Source organism: Zonotrichia albicollis, chromosome 10, assembly GCF_047830755.1.
Source record: "Zonotrichia albicollis isolate bZonAlb1 chromosome 10, bZonAlb1.hap1, whole genome shotgun sequence".
Lineage (NCBI taxonomy): Eukaryota > Metazoa > Chordata > Aves > Passeriformes > Passerellidae > Zonotrichia > Zonotrichia albicollis.
The window spans coordinates 14824108-14845532 of NC_133828.1; the positions used below are offsets into that span (position 1 = coordinate 14824108).

Consider the following 21425-nt stretch of genomic DNA (forward strand, 5'->3'; position numbering starts at 1 on the left):
CATGACACTCTATCAGTTCTGTATTTTCTGCACCTTTCTGATAGCCTAAAAAATCTGTCCTGCCCATTTCAAGCATTGCCAATTAAAAAAAAAAAATCCTCTGCAGTATGTGACATTCACCTTGATACCAGTGACATTCAGAGAGCCTGCTGATTTTTAAGCTAGTGATTAAGAACTGTCTGAAATAGTTTCACACATGGTTTGTAAATCCTCAGCCAGAGCTTTTCCATCAGTGCCGCTGTGAAATATTTCTCCTTGGCTTTGCAGGTGTATTAACAAATTCCTTTGCAGGAACTCTCTGTCGTGAAAATGAAATAATCTCTCTCCTCTTGTAAACATTTATTTTTTACAAATACAAGAGCTGCTAGCCAATGAATATAATGTAGCACTAGATAGAGGTCAGCCTGGAACATGAGCAAAGTAAACTAAGAATCCAGAAGTTTTTCCCCTCAGAAAATTTCATGCTTAGAGCATGAAATACAAAAGTGTAAATGATCTGATCAGAATGACAACATCTATTTACATAATTTCAATTGATCACATAAAGCAACAATGTTGACAGGATAGTCTCTGTCCTGTTTAATTAAATGCTGTGTGTCTGAAAGGATTGCAGAAAATAAGGGCATTTATTCTGTTTGTTTCCACATAAAATTGGTACAGCTGATTTAAATCTTTATGACAGTTTTTACCTACTGGGGAGGTGAGGGGGAGAAGAACCAGTGTTGAACTCCTCTGAATCTCAAGTCTAAGTTACTGCCATCATTCTCTTAGTGATGCTGTGCTCTTTTGATATTTTTTAGCTATGGAGTTGGATTTCAAAACAAGAAGAAAGAGAAAAGAAAGAGAACTGGAAGGAGTTCATGCAGTCGTGACTGCCAGCAGCAGCAGCAATCCCAGTGTGCCCTGACCTGGAGGAAGGCTGCTCTCTGCAAGGTAGGCAGCATCTCATCATTTGGCTGAGTTGCCACTTGCTAAATGAAAACTCTTTTCTTGTAGACTTGTTTTGCAAAGTTTCCTCAGCTCCTACTCAAATCTGCTCACAGGAGCACACACCTGAAGGCAGGGTGCAGTCCTGTTAATCTTGTGGATTGAGGATGGCAATGGCATTAAGCATTCCCATGGGCATGGGGCACTTCAACCTGTATGGCTTGCTCTAAATCCCAGCTAACAGTGGTTTGTAGTTTGGGTCATAATTTGGCTTAGAAACCTTGGTTAGCATCTCTAAATGAAAATAATTCCCCATTTATATTGCTGTCACTAGGGCTGAGTACTGTGTTCAGAAGTAACACCCAAGGAGCCCAAAGGATGAATCCCACAGCTGTGCCCAGAGCCTTCCTTGGACTTAAGTGCACTTCTGGATCATTTGGTAGGGAATAATCCAGTTTAATCATATGCTTGAGGGGGAGGAAATTACTCCAATTAGAGTCTCTTTATTGTTAGTCTCATCAACTTATGCTCATCGTGTAGCTTGTTTATTTAAGTGGGACTCAGCCACTGTGATCTCTGTACTAATAAAATTAGTGTTCACTTCTTTATCTGAAAAAATAGAGATGGTCAGTGGCACAACTGCTGTAGTTCATATTAATCGTGAGTCAGGGTCACAGTTGAGTAGTTGAAAGGCTTCTTTGTTCCTTTTGTTGTCTGATTTTCAGAGAAAAATTTTTGCACTCACACTTTTTCTTCTTTCTCCTGTCCCGCTCATCCAACACTTCTTGATAACTTCTGTATTTATTGGCCTGTTCCAAGCAAAGTTGGCAGCTCTGCCTGAGCTGGGGTCTCATAGCTGTGAAGTGCCAATGGTTTTCATTAAAATCACTGTTTTGGCACGTGCTGTAGTGTGCCTTTGGCGAAGGTGGAGACATTCCTTGTTCTGCCTGCCAGCAGCCTGAGTACCCACACAGCTCTGGGCACAGTGTGTTTGTCTGGCAGTGAGGGAACAAGTAAAGGTGCACAGAAGAAGCTGAGAACCACTTGGGGGTCCTGCTAGGAAAAAGAGGGACGTGGATGTTTGTTTGTCATGATAGAGGAGGAAAAGTGGGATCAGCAGGTGAGATTGGAGGCAGAGGAGCTCAATTTGCAGTAGTAAGTGGGTTAACAGTTTACAGACAGCAGAGAAGATGGATGTCTCAGATGTGCAGGAAATCAGGCTTCATTAGCTCTGCTCCTTGCAGAAAAACATGTTATTAATTGCCTTTGGTCTCCAGGGGAACCACTAGCCCCGTTTGAAACTATTCTGCTGCTTATTGTCTTGAGCGCCGAGGCATGCCCTGAACAGAGGGATGCCTTTGATGCTGATAGATCAAACTCTGCACTGAAATCTGCTGAGATGAGGAAGCCTGAATCAGCAAAGCCAGCTTTTAAGGAAACAGAGATCCCTCTGTGGAATAAAGAAACAAGTGCTGCCAGAGACTGGAAATATGAAGTCTGTGCTCTTTAAAGCTCAGCACTCTCTGCGGCCCAGCCAGCAGCCTGGAGGACAGAGGAGAAATTACTTGAGGATTTCCATCCAAGGAGGAAAAGAGCCCTAAGTGACTGTGTGTGGGAGTGCAAGGACAGCCTGATATGATGTGTGGGTAATGCCTGTTCCCCTGCTTGCAGGCTTGGAATACACAAAGCAGCAGCATTAGCAAATGCTCTACAGTGATAGGAAAAACTGCCTGGGACTTTGTTTTTCTTCTAACTCCTAGTACATGTTGAACCTGTATATTTAATTTGAGACTTTCCACCTGTCCTTTTGGGTAGGAATTCTGACACTAAGAACTGTATTCTGCGCAGATGAAGTCCAAGTCACGACTCTTTTGTTTGTTTAATCTCTTAAATATGTTACTGTGAAGGTCTGTGAGAGGCCAGCAAAAATGCTGCATTATTGTTGGAGAACTAGTTCCCAGCTCTGATTTTGTTCTTCAGCTCACATCCTGCTTGTCTTTGCCTTTTTTTTCTTTCACTATAGTAACCCAATACAGGTCTGGTTATTGCTTGCAAAGGTAGCCAGTTTGGAGGTGTGCCTGCTGAAGGTGTGTGACCCAAATGATTGGATGCTGCTAATTTACAGGGAAACATTTATGTACATGAACCCATCCTCTGGTTCTCCAGAGGAGTGTGGTACAGTTATCTCTGTGAGTTTATCTGGATCTTCTGGGGTGAAATCCTCAACCGGGTGGGCTCTGGTTTGGTGCTGCAAGTTTGTAATGCAGTTGTCCAAGCCCCTGGAAAGCTTCACACAGCAACTGCAGTGGTCCCTTCTCATGTATGAGGAATTGGGAAGGAATTTTGAATGAGTTGTAGGCAGGACCTCTGATTTTTTTTTACATGATGCAATTTTTTTTTCCCCATCTTCTGCATAGGCAGGAAGGGTGAGTTTGGCTCACATCTTTACCGGATAGTTCATAAGGTCACAAGACCTCTAGTTGCAAGACTTTTTAAGGATTTGTTGACCAGTCAAACACTATCAACAAGGATATTTATGCTTTTGACTCAATCCTTAAATATTTTGTCTTATGGACTCATGCTACAGTATAAGCTTTTTTACCAATCATGCCATGACACACAAACTTACAGTACTGTGCTCTAAAACTCTAAACTTTTCTGTGTCTCTGCTTTAAACTATAAATCCTCATTCTTGCTTCTAGCACCTAAGTTTGGAAGCCTTTTCCAAGGTCTCAGATCAAATCCTGTGTTTAATTCTAAGCTTTGGCTTCCAGGCCCAAAGTTCTAAGAGTTCCCTGCATTCCGGATTCCAACGCTCATTCTGCTCCTGAAGGAACGCTTTGCGCAGAGGCAATAACACACAAGTGGAATTTGCTTTGAACCACAGCTCTCTTTCCCAGAATTGATGTAACAGGAGAATGTTTTTTGAAGGAATGGATAGGCATAAAGCATACACTACATGCACAGAGCAACATGTGACTGTTTTTCTCAATGGGCTGGGTTTTAACACCTTACAGTTGATAATGGTGTTTAAAGTTTAGTTGCTATGTCACAATTGTCAAACAGGAGAGGTCTCAATTATACGGTAGCATAATTATGTGTTCTAGAAATGTCTGGACATTCACTCAGTGCCATGGTCTGGTTGACAAGGTGGTGACTGGTTAAAGGCTGGACTTGATGATGTGGGAGGTCATTTCCAATTTAAGGGATTCTGTGTGATAAAAGCTTAAGGGCAAAAGAAATTTGGGAGGTTTAGTCAGTGGAATACTTATTTTGTGGAAACTTTGGAAAGGCATTAAAGCAGACAAGTACATTAACAAACTTAAAGTAAGCTTTTTATTACTTAATATTTTTTCACCAAAATTCAAAGCTTTGGCACTCTAAGTAAAGCAGAAAGTGGAAATCTCAGCAGAGCTGCATTAATTTTTCAAGCCCTAATGTGCCAGACAGGGAATAAGTTATTACATCTGTTGCCCTCTGGGAGGAAGAATGAAAAGCACAGAAATGATTCTTCGCTGTTAGGATGGAATAACTGGATAATAGCTGATATAAGCAGCAGCACTGCTGCAGAAAAGCTTTACAGCAGCTTGTGTGTCATCATTAGGAGTGAGCATTTCTCTGTATAACTAGTGTGGCAAGATTAGGAAACGTGGCAGGGCTTGTTTGTTCTTCTCATGGGGCCCTTTACAATTATGGGGGAATTTCGAGTGCCTCGTGTGCAGCTGCTGATGGTCTGTGTGAGGCACTCCTTTCTTCACGTTGAATTCTCAGCCTGTAGACGTTGCTTTCAGGATCCACAGGCACAAACACAGCTGTCCATGGCAAGTTTATGAGGGCAATATGGCACTCCAAGCTGTGGTGCCTCCAGGCAGGTTTATTGGGATTTGTTTGCCACAAGCCTGGCTCCTGGGTGGGCTCCCGGAGATGATGAACTGAGTCCATAAAATCCTCGTCCCTCTGACAGGCAGAAATGTGTGCTGAGTTCTTTGGTGACTTGTTTTCCAAGGGAGAGCCCTGGAGGCCTCTTATTAATGGTTGTCTTCTCTGTAAATACACTCATAAAGCTTTCTAAGTATAGTGATAACGTGGCAAATAAACAATGATAACCCCAGAGGAAAATGTGGGAATTACTTGTGTGTCCATGAGCTCACCTGGGAATGAACGTACCAAAGCACCATCCCCAAGCTTCACTGGTGCCTCAAGCTAAAGTATCTCAGTCTTTTGTCATCCCCAAGAGGTAGGAAAAGGCTTCCGTGACAGGGCATGGAGCCAAGGAAGAAAAACAGTCTTTATCTGCCTGTCTCCTTGGAACATCAGATATTACAGTGGCACGTGGATCTGGAAAGGCACATGGACAAAAGGGATGAAAGCACTTCAGGCCTTCTCAGATCAATGTCCTTTGTTGGAAGGAATATTAGAACGCAATGTATAGATTTTTATCCTCACCTCTAATTGATCTTAGTGCAGCCTTATGTAGCATGCTTTGTTGTGGGTGCTGCTGGCTTGTGGGTCAGAGAAAGCTCATTTCTGATGGAACCAAACTGCTCTGAGGGTTTCTATGCGCGTTTCTCTCATTAACACTGAGCTGATGCTGCTTCTCTGGCACGACCCTGCCTTCTGGGGGCTCATCTGAGGTCTGAGGTACAGCAGGCTGTGACAATTTGCTGTGCTGCAGGATGTAATGCATAAACAATTTTAAGGCTAATGGGAGCTAATGGAGGAGTAACTGCAAACTAAACCTTATGGAAACATTCTGTCCCTGATTTATTGCAAGCACCATATAAGTGTATTGAGGCAGACTAAGGGTAGTCCTCTACTTTTCCCTGCAAGCATTCTTTAATTTTCTTAATGCTTTTTTTTTTTTTTTTTTTTGCATTGAGCAATGCCAGGGCAGGTATCGGTATGTGGATTTAGCTGAAATCAGCTTTTTTTTGAAACGTGGCTCACCACTCTATTTGATTAAGGGTTATTGGAAAGCTTCCACCTGTTCTGTGTAGATTAGCTGTGCCTTAAGCCTTATGTAGCTGATTTTGAGAGGTTGTCACTAAATTGTGGCAGGTCATGTGCTCATATAACTTATATCAGCATTGTCCTTGAAAAGCCAGTGCAGCAATTCCACTGTGACATGGTCGGGAGTGAGGAATCCTCCTGGTCACAGCTTTGACAGTGGTGCACCAAAGGTGAAATCATCCGTCTGTAAACACAAAACAAGCATGAACAAGCATGTGCCTTTTAAAATTTTGTTGTGTAAACAAATATAAAGGAAAAAAAAAAAAAGGAAAGAAATTTAATACCCGTGCCTCTGGTAGCTTGTTATTAGCCCTACATATGGAACTAAACATCAAACCCCCAAACTGTGCACAAATTAGTCTTTGATTCCTGAGATCTGTCTACCTCGAGAGGGGAACTTCAGCCAGCAGCTCGGGAAAGGCAAGATCTGCAAGTGCTAAGAGTAAAGCAATTATAATAAGGGGAAGCTTTTCCAGTGTGAAGGGTAATCTGTCTCAGAGGTAGATTAGCACTGACACATCCGCTTTAGACGAGCAGCTCAGAACTGACAGCCATTTGGAATTATGTCTGGAGATGCTGTCAACACCCCCACGTCATGAGAAGGGGAAACGTGGTCTCTTGGCTGCCTGCAGTTGCAGCCATCTGCTTGGATGGTGGGTTCCTGCTCTGGGCTTGGCTGGAGTGGTTCACCAGGACTCCATGGGTGCCAAGCAGCAGGAGCTTGAAAAGAGCAGGCTGTGTGTCTCAACACACACTGACTGCAGATTTTATCAGGAGCCCTCATTCTGCACGACTGCAGCAGCATCACGCACAGATCCTTGGTTTGCCGGCGTGTGGTGATGCTCACATGTCAAAGCAGGGACAAATAAAACAGATTTCGAGGGACTCTGTTCCTGCCAAAATGCAGTGCAGTGGGGCACCTCAAACTTCAGTCCAAATGTCCTCAGGAGAGCCACCTCCTGAGATTTCTAGATGAATAGGAAAAATCACTGCCTTTTCACCACCCACTGAATCAGCTGGAATTTATGGCATAAAATTGCTCAATCAATTCCAGAATGGGGGAAGTCAGTCAGAATACCTAATTACATGGTTATTGAATATGGACAGAGCATTCTTTAAAAAAAAAATAAAATGTAACTGTGCCACAGAAGTGGAGAGATCTGCGTAGCTGGGAGGCAGTGCAGCTGTAAGGAATTTTTTCAGATGCTGTGTGGCTCACTTTCAGTTCTGTTGGACACTTAACAACAAATTTATTTCAGTTTAGGAAAAAAACAGCCCGTGGTGATTATTTCACTAGGTCTTCAATATATTAATTCTGGTTCTTACCTTGCTTAACATTTTTTTATTCATTTTTTCTAAAAAGTTTTTCAGAAAAAAAAAAAAAAAGGAAATGCAGTAATTCTGTACCTAAATGAAACAACAGTGCAGATACACCAGAAGTGTAGTCATTGCATCACTGCTGTTCTCATTTGTGTTGCTGGGGAATGACTGTGAATAGCATTAGAGGGTTTTAAGGTTAATGTCCAACCCCACAGATTTCTGGAGACCCACCTTGCTGTCTCTGTAAGACAGATGCTTTTACAGGGCCCCCAGGAGGAGACACTGTAGGTGGTGTTGGACACAGATCTTCCCTTTGCCAAAGCACTGTGTTTTATTTTTTTTTCTTTTAACTAGAGAAAATTGTGCACACTTCTCCATCCTTCCTTGTTTTAAAGTGTTACATTTGGTCTTTCTGTCAAAGATCTGCTGTTATCTGTCTTTTTTCCCTAAGAAGCCCAGTTTCTTCTGGCATGTAACTGTCTTTACTCCTGTGTTTTTTAAACATGTCTCTATGTCCTTTTTTTTTTTTTTCTTATAATTTGTTTCATCTCCTATATCCCTGATCTTTAACACAAGCATGCTGGTGACTGAATAATGCCACTACCAACTCCCAAACGAGTAGGAATAAAGCTGATTTTTTTTTTTATTTATGCATTGATAAAATTGCTTTGGAATTATAAAACAGAGCAGGTTTCCTGTAGGGGGATACAGTATGGGTAAATGAAGGTGGTATAGAATGTAATCTTATCCCCTAAAGAGTTGCAGCTGAGCCAATTACTAGAGATTAGGAGCAGGCCTGATCTTAACAGGGCACAGCTGTAGCCAATAAGAAGAGTGTTATAAAAGAGTGGGTTGGTTGGTTGGGGGATCTGGAGTCAGTTGGCTGCTGTGAGGACAAGGAGGAGTCAGTGCCTAGAGGAGCTGCCTACGAGAAACATCAAGGAGGTACAAAACTCTGGCAATATGGAACTCTTGCAGTGTAATGACAATAGAACACTTGCACTATGTGACAACAGTTTCTAGCTGATCACACAACTCCCGAGTGATCTGCCTCTACCTCTACCTAGACATGACAGCAGGGGTTCAGGTGAGAAGGTGCTCTTTCCCTTCTTAGCTGGCATTGGCCATGGTGAGGGACAGCCTGTGCCCAGAGAAGCAGTGCCCAAGCCCTGGGAATGGCTGCTCCACTGGGACAGTGGCCAGAGTGCCCTGGAATCCCTGCAAAGTGTTTGATAATGCATTCCAAAGAATTATTGCATCTGTTGTTTTGGCCTTTTCCAGCATTACCTGTCAGAGTTTTCTGAGGTTACTCATTGAAGCAAACACTCTCCACCTCTCCCATTTCCAAGAAGCCTTTACCCTTGGCTAGACAAAGGATGACATTGCCGTGTCACTAATCTTGCCGATTTTCACAGTGTTTGATAAATGCTTCTGAACAGATTTCATCACATCCAGCAGATTTAATGCTTCTTTAGATAAGGCAAGTGCCTAACAGTAACACTTCCCTCAGTCAATTCAGCTACAAGTAAATAGTGTGTGTGATTATAGGATTAAATCTGAAGCAAAAGCCTGGTTTTGTAAGCAGTTAAAAATCTCTTGTTGAAGCTCTTCTTTCTCTCACTTGCTGTAGAAAAGGGACTCATTTTCCCTTGACAGGTTTTCAGTTATAAAAATTGATTGTATGCTTAAAAAACCAGGTTCTTGGGAGAGCTTTAATTTCCTCTTGAAAGGATCATTTTTTAAATGGAAGTGCACTTGATTTTGGAAAATTTCAATTTTATTTATTCCAAATCTCCCTGCACATCTATTTTTCCGCTCGATCCATTTTTCCTTTTCATACTCGTGGAAGTTGCCATAGCTACCTGTAAATTGCTGGTGTTTTCTTCCCCCAATTAAATCTCAGTAGTTATGAAGAAAAATGTTGTTACTTTTAGCAATAAGAGATTTCCTCTCCAGCCCCTTACCCCCTTGTTGATTGTGCCTATTAAAGCAGCAATAATATTTCTCTGACTCATCCTTACCTGATGATTCAGAACCTCAGACATGAGACTCCAAACTCAGAAATTACCACAGTGGGTGTTAATATCTGTGTGGGAAAGGGTGAAGCTTGGAATCTATAGTGCCCAACATGTAACATGAGGCTCTGGGAGAGCATTCCTCTTTCCTAATGTGGCCCTCCATCATTTAATACTGACAGAGACCTCGGAGCTGCTCCCCAGCACTGGAAGGGTCTCAGGTGTTGCGGGTGTTCCCCAGTGATGCCTTGTGCAGGCTGACCTAGAACTGAGGCCAGACAGAGTTAAAGAATAAAGTAGGGATTTATTAAAAGGCCTCAATGCATCCACCTTGGGCAGCACAAGAGCCCAGCCAGGGCTGCACCCAAAATGAACCAAAATGAACGACCAGTTGCTCAGTCTCTCACTTTTGAAGTTCTGGTCCATTTGCATATTGGAGTTAATTGTCCAATTACAGCTTTAGGTTATGAAGTCCCATCCTTCTTGTTTTTCTCTCTTCATTCCACATTGTTTGTGCTCTTGGGCCTGAGATTTGGATCATTTGTCCTTGGTCCCCAGCTAGAGAAGGAATTGTTTTGTCTCCCTACTCTGTGCACAGAGCTCACCATCTCCTAATATGACGCTCAGAACTACACACTAAAGCAGCACAGAATCTGACAATATAAAAGCTAAAACTTGAGGCATCACAGGGAAACACCCAAGCATTCAAAAAGGGAAGGAAGGAGGATCTGGAAAACTCCCAGCCAGTCAACCTTAGTCTTTCTGGAAGTTTTGGAGTGACTCACCCTAGAAGCCTTGTGCTAAATTCTGTACTGCACAGGTGGTCTCACTCCTTGTCCTCCCTGGCGTTTTATGCATTTGCACATATTTGAGTGGATATCCACAAAGTGGGATATCCAGTTTAATGTGGCAGGGAGGTAGAGCTCAAGGTGAGGTTGCAATCCACTTGCTGCCCTTGGCTAATTTTCTTCCAAAAAGAGAACCAAAAACTTTGCTATTGATCCCCCTGCAAGAAGTGAACAAAATTTTTATTATTTCATCAGAGAAAAGAAAGCCACAGCAGTTCAACTTTCTCTCCTCTCAGACAGCTCCATTTTTAACTCCATAGTTGAGGCAAATAAAAACCCTTCCTTAGATTACACGGTTTAGTGATAACATATCACACCAAGCATAGCCCAAAACACTGTTGGAGTGGCTTCCTAAAACTTATCAGACTTCCCAAGCCATGATTTACCCTGGCACTCCCTTGAAAATTTCAGCAATGAATCGAACTTATTGTTTTCTGTTTCTATGGAAATAGAGCAGGAGCTCTCAGGAAATTATCTAGTTTGTCTCAGCTGATGAACAGATGAGGGAAACACCATCCCAAACCTGAGAGCTGGTTCAGAGCCCACACAGGGTGAGAGCTTTAGTCTGAGTCTGATGTTTAAAGGAAGCTGCACAGCAAGGCAGGGTTTGAGGGCTGTGTCACTGCCTGCCGGGCTGTCTGGGTTACACTGATTAATTATATGAATATTTCTGTGACATATTTCTTTGGAAAATGCAACGGAATCATTTATTCTTCCTGTGAGGGTGGTGAGGCCCTGCCACAGCTTGCTCAAAGCAGCTGTGGCTGCCCTATCCCTGAAAATGTCCAAGGCCAGGTTGGACAGGGCTTGGAGCAGCCTGGGATACTGGAAAGTGTCCTTGCCCATGGCAGGGAGGTGGAATGAGATGAGCTTTGAGGTCCCTTCTAACCCAAATCTCTCTGTAATTCCATGATTCTATGGCATAAACAAATGTTGCTTCTGAAATACCCAGTGTGGTTTCAGTGTGCTATGGCCAAAACCAACACAGACCATATTTACAGACTTGTTTTCTATATATACAGGTGCAAAGGATGGACAGACAAACACGTGGCTGTACCAGCATTTGATTTGGTGGCTCTTACTTCAATTTAAAAAAAATAAATTAATTCATATATGGGGGGTGTTTCATAAAGCAGTATCCTTGTAGCCTTGGCTGTGGCTTGATCTACAGCACAGGCAGCTTTTAGAAACATTTGCAGTGCTCACAGTATGTGCAGCAGCACCTAAAGCCCCTTGGAAGGTGCAGGTTGCTGGTGTAAAGGGGCCTTTCTGAAAAATACCTGGTATTTTCTTCGTGGGAGATGAAATAACTCACTGAAATAATGGGATTACAGCCTTTATATAATTTTAAGTGAAGTCAGTTTTGTAGTTAACGTTCTTGACAAGGATTGTATCTGTTTTAAATGATGGTTTATTTTAATGTTTTTTTTCACACTGCCATGCAGGTACCCAAGGGAAACCCTCCCTTAAATGAGCAGAGCACCTCCATTCCATTTGTGCTGGACTTCCCTGGTAAGTAGAGAACATGATCTTCACTTCCCTGGAACAAGTGCAGACATGTTAGTAAACCTGAATATTTGAATTAAGCAATGCTGGAACAAAAAACATGCTGAAAAACACACATCCCAAATTTAAAATGCCAATAGCAACACTGTTGTTATTTATCTATTTTTCCTAGAATTATTTTCTATTCTTCAAATGTGACAGGCTCAAGTGTGGGGCCTGGAAGATTTTACCAAATTTAAAGGACATGGGAATTCTAGCATTGCCACAGTGAAATTTGATACTATTTCATCCCTTTGCTCACATGATTTGCCACTATTTAATTTGGAAAACTGACTGATCCCTTTTCTCTGATGTCTGTTTTCACCATCTTCAAATCTTCAGGAAAAAAAAAATCTATAAGAATTTTTCGAATAAGTAAGCCTTGTAGGGTTTTGGGAATCTCAGCTTACCCTTTAGATGTTTGACAGGCTGGAGAATATATTCATGTATAACAACAAAAGGAAATGATGATACATCTTCTCTCCTCTGAAATACTGTCTGCCTAAAATGAGACTTTTAAAAAGAACACTGGAAAGAAAACCTTGTAAAAAGCTTATTTCCTTTTGACAAGGTATAAAGTGGCTTTCTCTTTTTGTTTTTTTTTTTTAAGGAAAAGGAACAAATTCATTTTTCCTGTTTAGACTAATTTGAGGTGGAGTAGAAGGAATATAATGGCTTAATTATTTGCATGGTAATTTTTGCTTTTCTGCAGCAGAGTGAGCATGTGTGTATGAAAAGCTTTATTAATAATTCCCAGGTGTGTGGCAGAAAAAACAATCTGTGTCAGTCAAAATATCCAAGTTATTTGTTTCATTACATGCAATATAATTGCATTTCATCCTTCTGGCTTCAAGAGCTGAATCTGGTACTGCACTTCTTTTTACTGGATGCTGCAGAAGAGAGATAATTGAGCTTGAGTAAGTGAATTTTGAATTTTGTTGTGGAACATCAGCTTGCCCAGCTGTGCCAGGGAGTGACTGTGAAGTTCAGGTCTGGATTCTGAGTTGAGATATTGTCTCTGATACTTTTGCTCAAGTTGTGCCTTCAAGGGCACTACCAGGAAAGCTGAAGTCACAAATGTGGGGCAGCAATCCCACCTGGGCAGGTGTGCCTTCCTTTTCTGCCTGAATGCAAGCAGGGAGAATGCAAACAGGGCTGCAAAGAGAAAATCACTGCCCTGGGCAGAGCCACACAACACACACACAATAGCCTGTCCTGCCTTGTAAGGCCCCCATTGCTGGCCACACACAGGTGCTTAATTGGGACAGGATCAAGGGCGGAAGGCTGTTGGGTGTTTTCAGGCAGATCTGGGTGAGACCAGCTGGAATTTGCCTCACCAGCTTCACCTGGCCTTCCCCCAGAGCTGCAGCCCATCAGCCCCAGAAGGTTCTTTAAACTCCAGCCTGAGGGCTCAGGTTTGGGTAGAACTGGTTTAAGGGTATCTGCTCCCTGTCCTTTGCTGAGTTATTGTTTGGATTTCCTGGAGTGATGTGGCTGAGGATCACTGGATGGGTTTTGTTGCTGCCATCATCCTGGACCAGGAGTCCCACCTGTGAGGTCAGTGCATTTAGTTTGAAGTACAGAGCAATGGAGTGGCTTAATATAAACTGATTTTCTGAAACACAGAGCAGGACAAATGTGTATTGCCTCTTTCAGAGTGCTTAGATGTTAAATTTGTGCCTGGAATTTAGCAGGTTTACTTGGTAGCAGTTGGTTGGTGACATTTCGGTGAGTGCTACAGCACAGCTGTGTGTCTTCAGTGAAATAGAAATCATCTGAAGTTTTGTACTGGATTCAAATGAAGTGTGGTCAAGTGATACATTCCTATGCAAGGTGTAATGGCTGAGCATTTCAAGATAATTTTTGTGTGTATGGGAAAGTCAAACTATCTAGTTACTACCTTACACAGTGTTTTTCTTCTGAAACAGTTTTAAGCCTGGCATGTGCAGATTCAATTCACCACCTACTTGAATGAATCAGATTTGGTAGGAAAGTCACTGAGCTTGCTCTTCTGAGAGCTGTACGAGTGTAAACTGTCAGGAGGCTACAATTCCCTCTTTTCTCAATGAGTGGGGCACACACTGCTTTTCCTAGGGAGGGCTAGAGTCTTCAGAGAGACTTTTTAAATTCCCAGGCTGTGCTGTCACACCCTGCTGAGCTTTTGGCTTGAAAACTCAGTTGCTGTTCATATTTCCAGATCATAACTTGCATCTGCTGTGGAGCTCTGAGTGTTGGGATGGTGCTGGATGCTCGTTGTTATTTCTGGGTGCTCTGGGAGGTGGCAGGACAGCAGCAATGTGGAGTTTTGCCTTACAGCCCTCTATAAAAGAGTTTATAATTCAACTCAGAGCTGCACCTGCTCAGCTACTGTTTGTGAGCAAAGGGGCACTCAGGGCTAGCAGTAACATTCTGAGAAGATGCACACATATAAAAAAAAATCTCTTTAAAATACCAATTTAGTAAGCAGGTTTCTAGGGACAATCCTTGCATGTTGTTTTCTGGCTTCTTTTGTCAAGCCCAATATTTGATCCTAGCTGATACTAGCCTACTTCTTTCTGCTGAAGGCAATTTACTCTTCACAGAGGACAAGTGTCCTGTGATTTGAACAAAGTTCCTTTCTAACCAAGCTGGCTTTCCCTCAGGAAAAAAATATCCCCCCTATCCTACACAGCCATTGGACTTGCGTTGGTGTCCTTAAGTGGTTTACTGTAAAATAAAGCTCACACAAAGATCCCACGTGGAAAAGATCCACTTGCAAAGAGCTGTATTGATGGTCCTTTGATTTGTCTGGTGTATTTTTGAGATGTGGCTTTTTTTTGACATTTTAGCTGCCTGTTATGCCATGATGTAAAGCACAGTGACAGCTATATTTACACTAGCTGTAAATCTGATTCTGTAAACACCAGATGAAACTTAAACTTGGACACACATTCCCAAACTGTCACTACTGTGACAACACAGTTCTGTCCAGAAATGCAATGAAACTGGTTAAATCTGCAGGGCTGTTTAAGAACCTTGGCTCATAAACTTTAGGGACGGGGCATACAGTGCACCAGATCTCGATATTTTTTGGTGTCTTAATATATGGATGGATGCATTCTTAGCAGAATCATCCCTGTTGCTGGAGATGTAGAAAGCCATAAGGGAAATTGTAAGACAGTAGGATTGGGAGAGGTGAGGGTGGCACGTTGTTCTCTGGTGGTTTGTTCCATAGGCTGTGACTAATACAACAGGATTATCCTAGAGACCTGATAGAAGATGTTGTCAATTTAAGTTTCTAAGCCAACTGAGGCTCCACACTCACACTTCTCTCCCCACCTGCTCACAAACACTGAGATGACCTCGAGTGGGCTGGGTGGGATTTCTCCCACGTGACAGAGCCAAGCAAGGCCAGCTCTTGAATATGCATTGCATCCCTGGGTTCCTTCTGAATGCCAGCTCATAAAATCACATATTCCTGAGTAATGAATAAATTATACTGATCTAAATAAATGATACTGTTTCAGCTCAAGGCCCTGCAGCTGTGAAGGGTAATGGGCTGGCACAGAACCATTCCTTTTAGAAATGGTGTGGGATAGGGCTAGGCTTGCTAAACCAGGCTTCTGCAGGGTGTGGAAAGGATGGAAGAACTGGTTTTAGGAAGTGGTTACCTTCTTAGTGGTGAAGTGTATTCCACATACTCCTCCCAAACTGGTGGCAGTGGAATCAAGCAAAGAGAAACCACACGCATAAATAAAGCATTTTGGGGTGTGGAATACCAAGGGTTGTAGAGGTCAAGAAGCACAAACAACTTATTTGAAGCCTGAAGCATTAAAATTGATAACTTTTAACTTTTAAGTTTCAATTTCCCCTTTTTATTATGTTGCCCTGCTTTGTTAACATTCTTTAATCTCTAGTAAATTTTATTGCATGCAATAGAAAAATTGAGACTCCTGCAAAAGGGCTTCAAGAGGGCTTTGTTTTTTTAAGGCCCTATGGTTCATTTAATTTGGGTTTTGGTGGTGGTGGTTTTGGTTGTAGTACTATGGAAATGATGCACATTCTGTAGAAATGCATGTAAGTACATTAAAGGTTGTAAGTCATTAAATGGGAATATCAGGGAAAGGATGCTTGAAGGGAAATGCCTGCTAAATAATACAACTATTAATAATACATAATAATAATAATTTATAGTAATAAAACATTATTTTTCAAGTGAAGAAAACAATTTTCTCAATCTAAAAATGATAATTACAGAAAATTATTCCACTTGAACGGGATATTGGTGGAATGAGCAAATAACAGGAAACGTGGGAACAGCGGGGGTTGTTCAGATATGAGTGAGTGAAGGTCACAATGGCCAGATCCCAGCATCAATTGCACCCATCTGGAAAGTTTTCTATCTTCTTGAGATAAAGAAATGCTTCTTTGAGAGATTTCATGAGTCTGTATTTAAGTGACTCAAACTTTCCAAAACCGACCTTGTACAAATTCTGGGGTCTAGTGGGAGTTCCATATGTTTTTTTTTTTATCTGATAATAGATATTTAAATAAGAAATTTAGTATTTTTCTGCTGTTTTTAAACTAATTCTTCTCACAGCAAAAGTAATCACTTTCAGGGAAAAGTACAAATTTATTTTTTTGGAACATTACCTTCAAGTGCCATAAACATAATAGATGTACAAAATAACTGTTAAGGGATCTTTAAAAACAAATGCAAAAGCTGATTTTTCTTGGATGCATTTTTTTACTTGATAGAGTTTGTTAAGATACTTTAAGTTTCCACAAAACTTGCATGTAATGCATATTCAATATATGTATTATATGTCAATATAATACATATTCAAGATATGTATTATATGTAACTATAATGCATATTCAATATATGTATTATATGTCATTATAATGCATATTCAATATATGTATTATATGTCAATATACGTAGTATATGCGGATTATATATCTCAATACATTGCTGAGAAGTTTGGTGTTTAAAGAGTTTCTGTGCAAGAATGGGATAGACACTTTGGTCCTTTAGGTGAAGTAATGTGCTATTGAATTATTTAGAATAGAATCAAATTTGGGATTGAATACTATTCCATGTGAGAAAACATACTTCAGAGGTCTTGGGGATTAATATATTAAGTTTTTCTGGGCCAGGTTGCTCTTGAATTGTCTTGTGGTAATAGGGTTTGGTGCATATTAAATAGGTTGATAATAAAAGCAGAAAAACAATTGTGCCCAGCTGGCATCTTGGCAGACTTAGAGCATCGATCCATCTTCTGTGGTTGCATTCTTATTTGTGACAAATATCGAAGTTTATTGCTACTTTAATTTCAAGAGGGTTATATCTGCCTGGCAAGTGCTCCCCTGTTGTCATTCCATATGAGGGGACCACTGTCAGTGCAGCTAAAATGGCAATAATGCAGATTTTGTGCCATGCTTTGCTCGTGGTCAGTGGGTATTAATGAGTGAGATGTTCTGCCTTGTTGGTTCTCCCTCCTGTGAGCCCAGCGTGTCCTGCTCCCACTGGGTGCAGGGGTGGGGGATCATGTGCCACACAATTTCCCAATTAAGTGGCACATCTTTCACCCTTTGTAATTAAAGAGAGGGAACAAGCCAACCTCACAAGTTGTGTGGGCTTTTTTTACTTTCTTCCATGTTCTCTAGCTGTCAAACTGCTCATTACTCACATGCTGAGCTTTTTGTTGCAAAGTTCCTCTTGTGAATTCCCTGCTTGCAGCTTTAACTATTGAAGGGTTAGGGCCAGATGTTCAGGAGTGTGCAGCTGCCTTGTAAGATGAGCTAAAAAATCTATTATTCTCTTCTCCTTTCTCTTTCTCTCTTTCTCTCTTTCTCTCTTTCTCTCTTTCTCTCTTTCTCTCTTTCTCTCTTTCTCTCTCTCTCTCTTTCTCTCTCTCTCTCTTCTCTCTTCTCTCTTTCTCTCTTCTCTCTCTTTCTCTCTTTCTCTCTTTCTCTCTTTCTCTCTTTCTCTCTTTCTCTCTTTCTCTCTTTCTCTTCTCTCTTCTCTCTTTCTCTCTTTCTCTCTTTCTCTCTTTCTCTCTTTCTCTTCTCTAGTACAGGGGATGTTGTAAAATCATCACTTTGTAGCTGGGATTTTGGAGATTACCCATAAGTAGTAGATGGTCTAGTGTTTTGCACTGTTTTTCCACTAGTGCTTTCTAAGGAATACACCAGTTTGGAGGATGCTGAGTGTAAGTGCTGCAAGTATTGATTAGTTCAGGATCAAAAGCAGCTCCTGATTGAAGTTCTGGGTTGTGTTACTAATTCATTACCTCCCACAAGTGTGGATTTAAGAGTGTGGGAGCCTTGAGTGTTTGCCCCATTAGCATCTCAGCCATGCAGCATGTGCTTCCTTATCAAAAAACTGCAAAGTCAATAACATAGGCCACTCCTGCCTGTTTTGTCCATGTTTTCTGGTCCAAAATACATTGGAATAAGCTATAATCTAATACTGTACTGGTGTGAATTGCAGGTGTAACAGGGGCATGCCAGAAGGAAACCAGATGTGCAGTGTCAGACAACTCTGAAGCCACACACCTGCTGCACTCTGTTGCAGATGCTGGGCTTCACACACACACACAGATTTTGGCTGTGCAAAGTATGAACAGCCTGTATCAAACGCTTCAGAGCTGCTGCAGGTGTGGTTTGACTGCAGAGCAGTTGTAAAAGGTCAGGCAGGCACGGGGTTGAACATCCTTACATCACACAATTACTGGCTGCCTGTTGCAGCCCTGGCTGGGGACGCGTGTGCTGCGCTGGGTGTTGATGACAGGGGAGCTGTTGTGCTCCCCTCTCCACATTTGCATGTGGAGCTCGATTTGGAGAAGGTAGCTGGAATAATAAAAAGCATTGGCAGCATGGTTAGTTACTCTGCGGTTATAATTAAAAGGTGCTAAAGCCGGTTAATGAATTCTGGATGTTGCCAACACGTCCTTCAGTATTAACTGCACGGGTGTGGTAAGGAAAAGGTGTGGGAGGATAACACCATGCAGGGTCCCCTGAGTTTGATTAATGAGAAATCAGAGATATGAGAAATACAGAATATCTGTTTATTCACAGGGATAAAAAATACAGACAGTCTTGAATTTCTTGGGTAAGGGAAAGAAGTATAAGTATAGACAGAGCACAGGCAGCTGATACTGTGTAGAAACAAACAGAAAATCACAAAACCCCCAAGTGAATAAACAAAACCAGCAGCAAAACCAACACCAGACCACCAAACAATGAGAAGAACTGAAGGCCTTTAAAGTTAGGGAGAGAACTTGGCTAAACTGGCAGAACAAAGCATGCCTGGAAATCTCCCAACAGATCTTGGTAACATCTGTGTTTTTAACTGGAGAAACTGAATTGCTTGTTTGTTAATTAGGAAGGCTGGTATGTTGCTATGAGGAGTTTGAAATGGGAATAATAAACCTGTCATGAGGATTGCCATTCACTTTTCCTAGATACATATTTCTGCTCAAAAGTGAGATTCCAGAGGAATGTTTGGTCATCACAGTAGCCACTGTGTTTGATTCTTCTGTGTAAGAGTTGGGAAAAAGCATATTATCAAGTGCCTTGAAAAAACACTTTATTCTTTAAAGAGGCATTCTTTTTTATAGCTGGGCATTAAATATTCTTGGCCAAAAAAACTTTTTACTTCAAACAAATTCCAGTTTGAGAGGAAACACCACAAGTCTTCCAAGGGCTAAGAATAATCTTGGCTGAGGTTTGTCTTAAGAGCTAGGGTGAAACACGATCTTGGCAAAGACCCTAGATAGAAAATTCTTTAATTTAACAAACTCACCAAAATGAAGGGTTGATGGTAGGAGAGGGAAGCCCCCAACCCCCTTTCTCTTGTTCTTTAGAAACAGAAATATCTGCTCTAGTTGTTAGATTGCTGGAGGATAAATAGCTCATCCACCATCAGCCTGTGCCAGTGTAAAGAACAATTCCACAGGACTTCTTACATATCCAGGTAGAGAAGGATCAATTTTACCTTCAGCACATTAAACACTGCAGTCTGGAGGGTAGGGCACAAGGAAGGTATTTCTCTGCACTTCATCAAACCCTCGTTAATTTTGCTCCAATTAATGGCAGCTGCTAATACAGAATTTCAGATATTTTCAGGAGAGGGCAACAGCTGATGTCCTTAATATTTGTTCTGCTAGATCCAGGTAAAGATCCGCAGTTCTGAGTGGCGTTCAGTGCATGAAGAATGAAGTTTGTGTGTTGGGCTTCTGGAAGAAGTGCAGACAAAACTAAACTTGGCTGAAACGGAAGGAGGGGACGTGGGGAAGGATGGAGAGCCAGGCTCCTGCTCCCAGCCCTGTCAGGGGAGTGGGAGCAGGGACAGCAGGATTAGATCTTTTGTTGGAGCAGGTGTATTATTTCTTACCAGTCAGGATCATCTGATATATTTCAAGCAAATTGACAGAGCCTGAAGGTGTAGTCAGAAAGTGCTGGTGATTTATTTCCCCACTGATTTTCAGCTCCAGTGGAATGCACAGATAAAATGCAAAAATATAACAGCTTAGAAATAACTCTTCTGTGATTATATCCAGGCCTTTCCTCTTTAAATATTCACAGTAAATGTAAATGTATTCATAGCATTGTGTATTCTGCCTGTAGAAATGCATTTGCAGTGTGTCAATGTGTTATAAAAATAATGGAAAATACTATTTTCTAATAAAAAACCTCGCAAAAATTGAAGGCAGCAAGGCTAGCAGAAGTTGTCCCAGAGAGGATGTATCGTTCCCTGTATTCTCTATTTGAAATTCAAATTGTAATTACAACATTGTACTTTGAGATTGCTCTAACAGTGATTTAGATTCTTTCCAGCCATCGTTTCTCTGTGGTGACGGGGCACTGCTGGTGACACATAAATTCCTCTGACAGATATGGTTAGCTGCCTTAATCCTGCACGGGCACTGTGCAGGGAGATGCTGTAATTACTTGAAAAGGTTGTTTAAAAAGGTAAAAAAGTCACTGGCGTGTTTATGTTGGGCCCCTAATTATTTTCAGGACGAGGGTGCTGGTATCTTTAGGGGTATGAAGCTGAACAGGGAAGTGGCAGGAATGTGAGGAGGATCTGGAAGCTCACATGCACACAGCATTGCTGTGGGGTGTATATGAAATTAGGGAGATTGCCAGCTGTGGTGTGCTGGCAGCTGCTAGGATAATATATAAAAATAATTAACATTATAAAAATTATAGTTTTAGATAGAATTTATGTGTATAAATTTATATACTCTCTATATATTATTTCTATGTATAAATATAAATCTATAACTTACATGTATAAATTATATACTATAGATATAATTTTAAATTATATCTGTGTCTGTCTTCTGTAATTTCCTTCCAGAATATCTCTAAATATCTAAACCTTTTCAGTGCAAGAAAATGCACAAATCTATTGCAATTTAAAATATAACCTTCAAAATATGGATGTGGATGGAGACATTACATTTGCTTAAAGAGAATTTATTCAAAGGTTAACATATCTATGAACAATTGTGTCCTACTGAGAGCTATAATATAAAATCCTGGAAGTCAGGCTGTCAAAATTTAGATTATTTTTATGAGGATTTCCACAGAAAAGCTGAGATAATATGGCATATCAATAATTTACTTTAGACATTTTGATTTGTATTTATTAATAAATGCAGCTTGTTTATGTAGTTTCCACAGTAATTAAATTGTAATGCTGAAGGAATGGAAAAGGTGATGGGCCTTTGGCTGAGAGCAAGGGGAACATATCATGTAAGCTTAAAAT

The 21425-nt window shown here is 41.2% G+C and overlaps 1 protein-coding gene across 13 annotated transcripts in view; it reads left to right on the plus strand.

Annotated features, from left to right (window-relative positions):
- LOC113459258 (zinc finger protein 804A) overlaps positions 1-21425 on the plus strand; it is a 216857-nt gene that overhangs the window by 173620 nt on the left and 21812 nt on the right. For 12 of the 13 annotated variants that reach the window (XM_074548146.1, XM_074548158.1, XM_074548156.1 and 9 more), the window contains 2 exons: positions 801-933; positions 11566-11632. The gene's annotated coding sequence lies outside the window, so the exon portion shown is untranslated. Of the gene's footprint in view, positions 1-800; positions 934-1261; positions 1367-11565; positions 11633-21425 lie in introns of all 13 variants that reach the window. The other variant, XM_074548152.1, reaches the window with a different exon arrangement.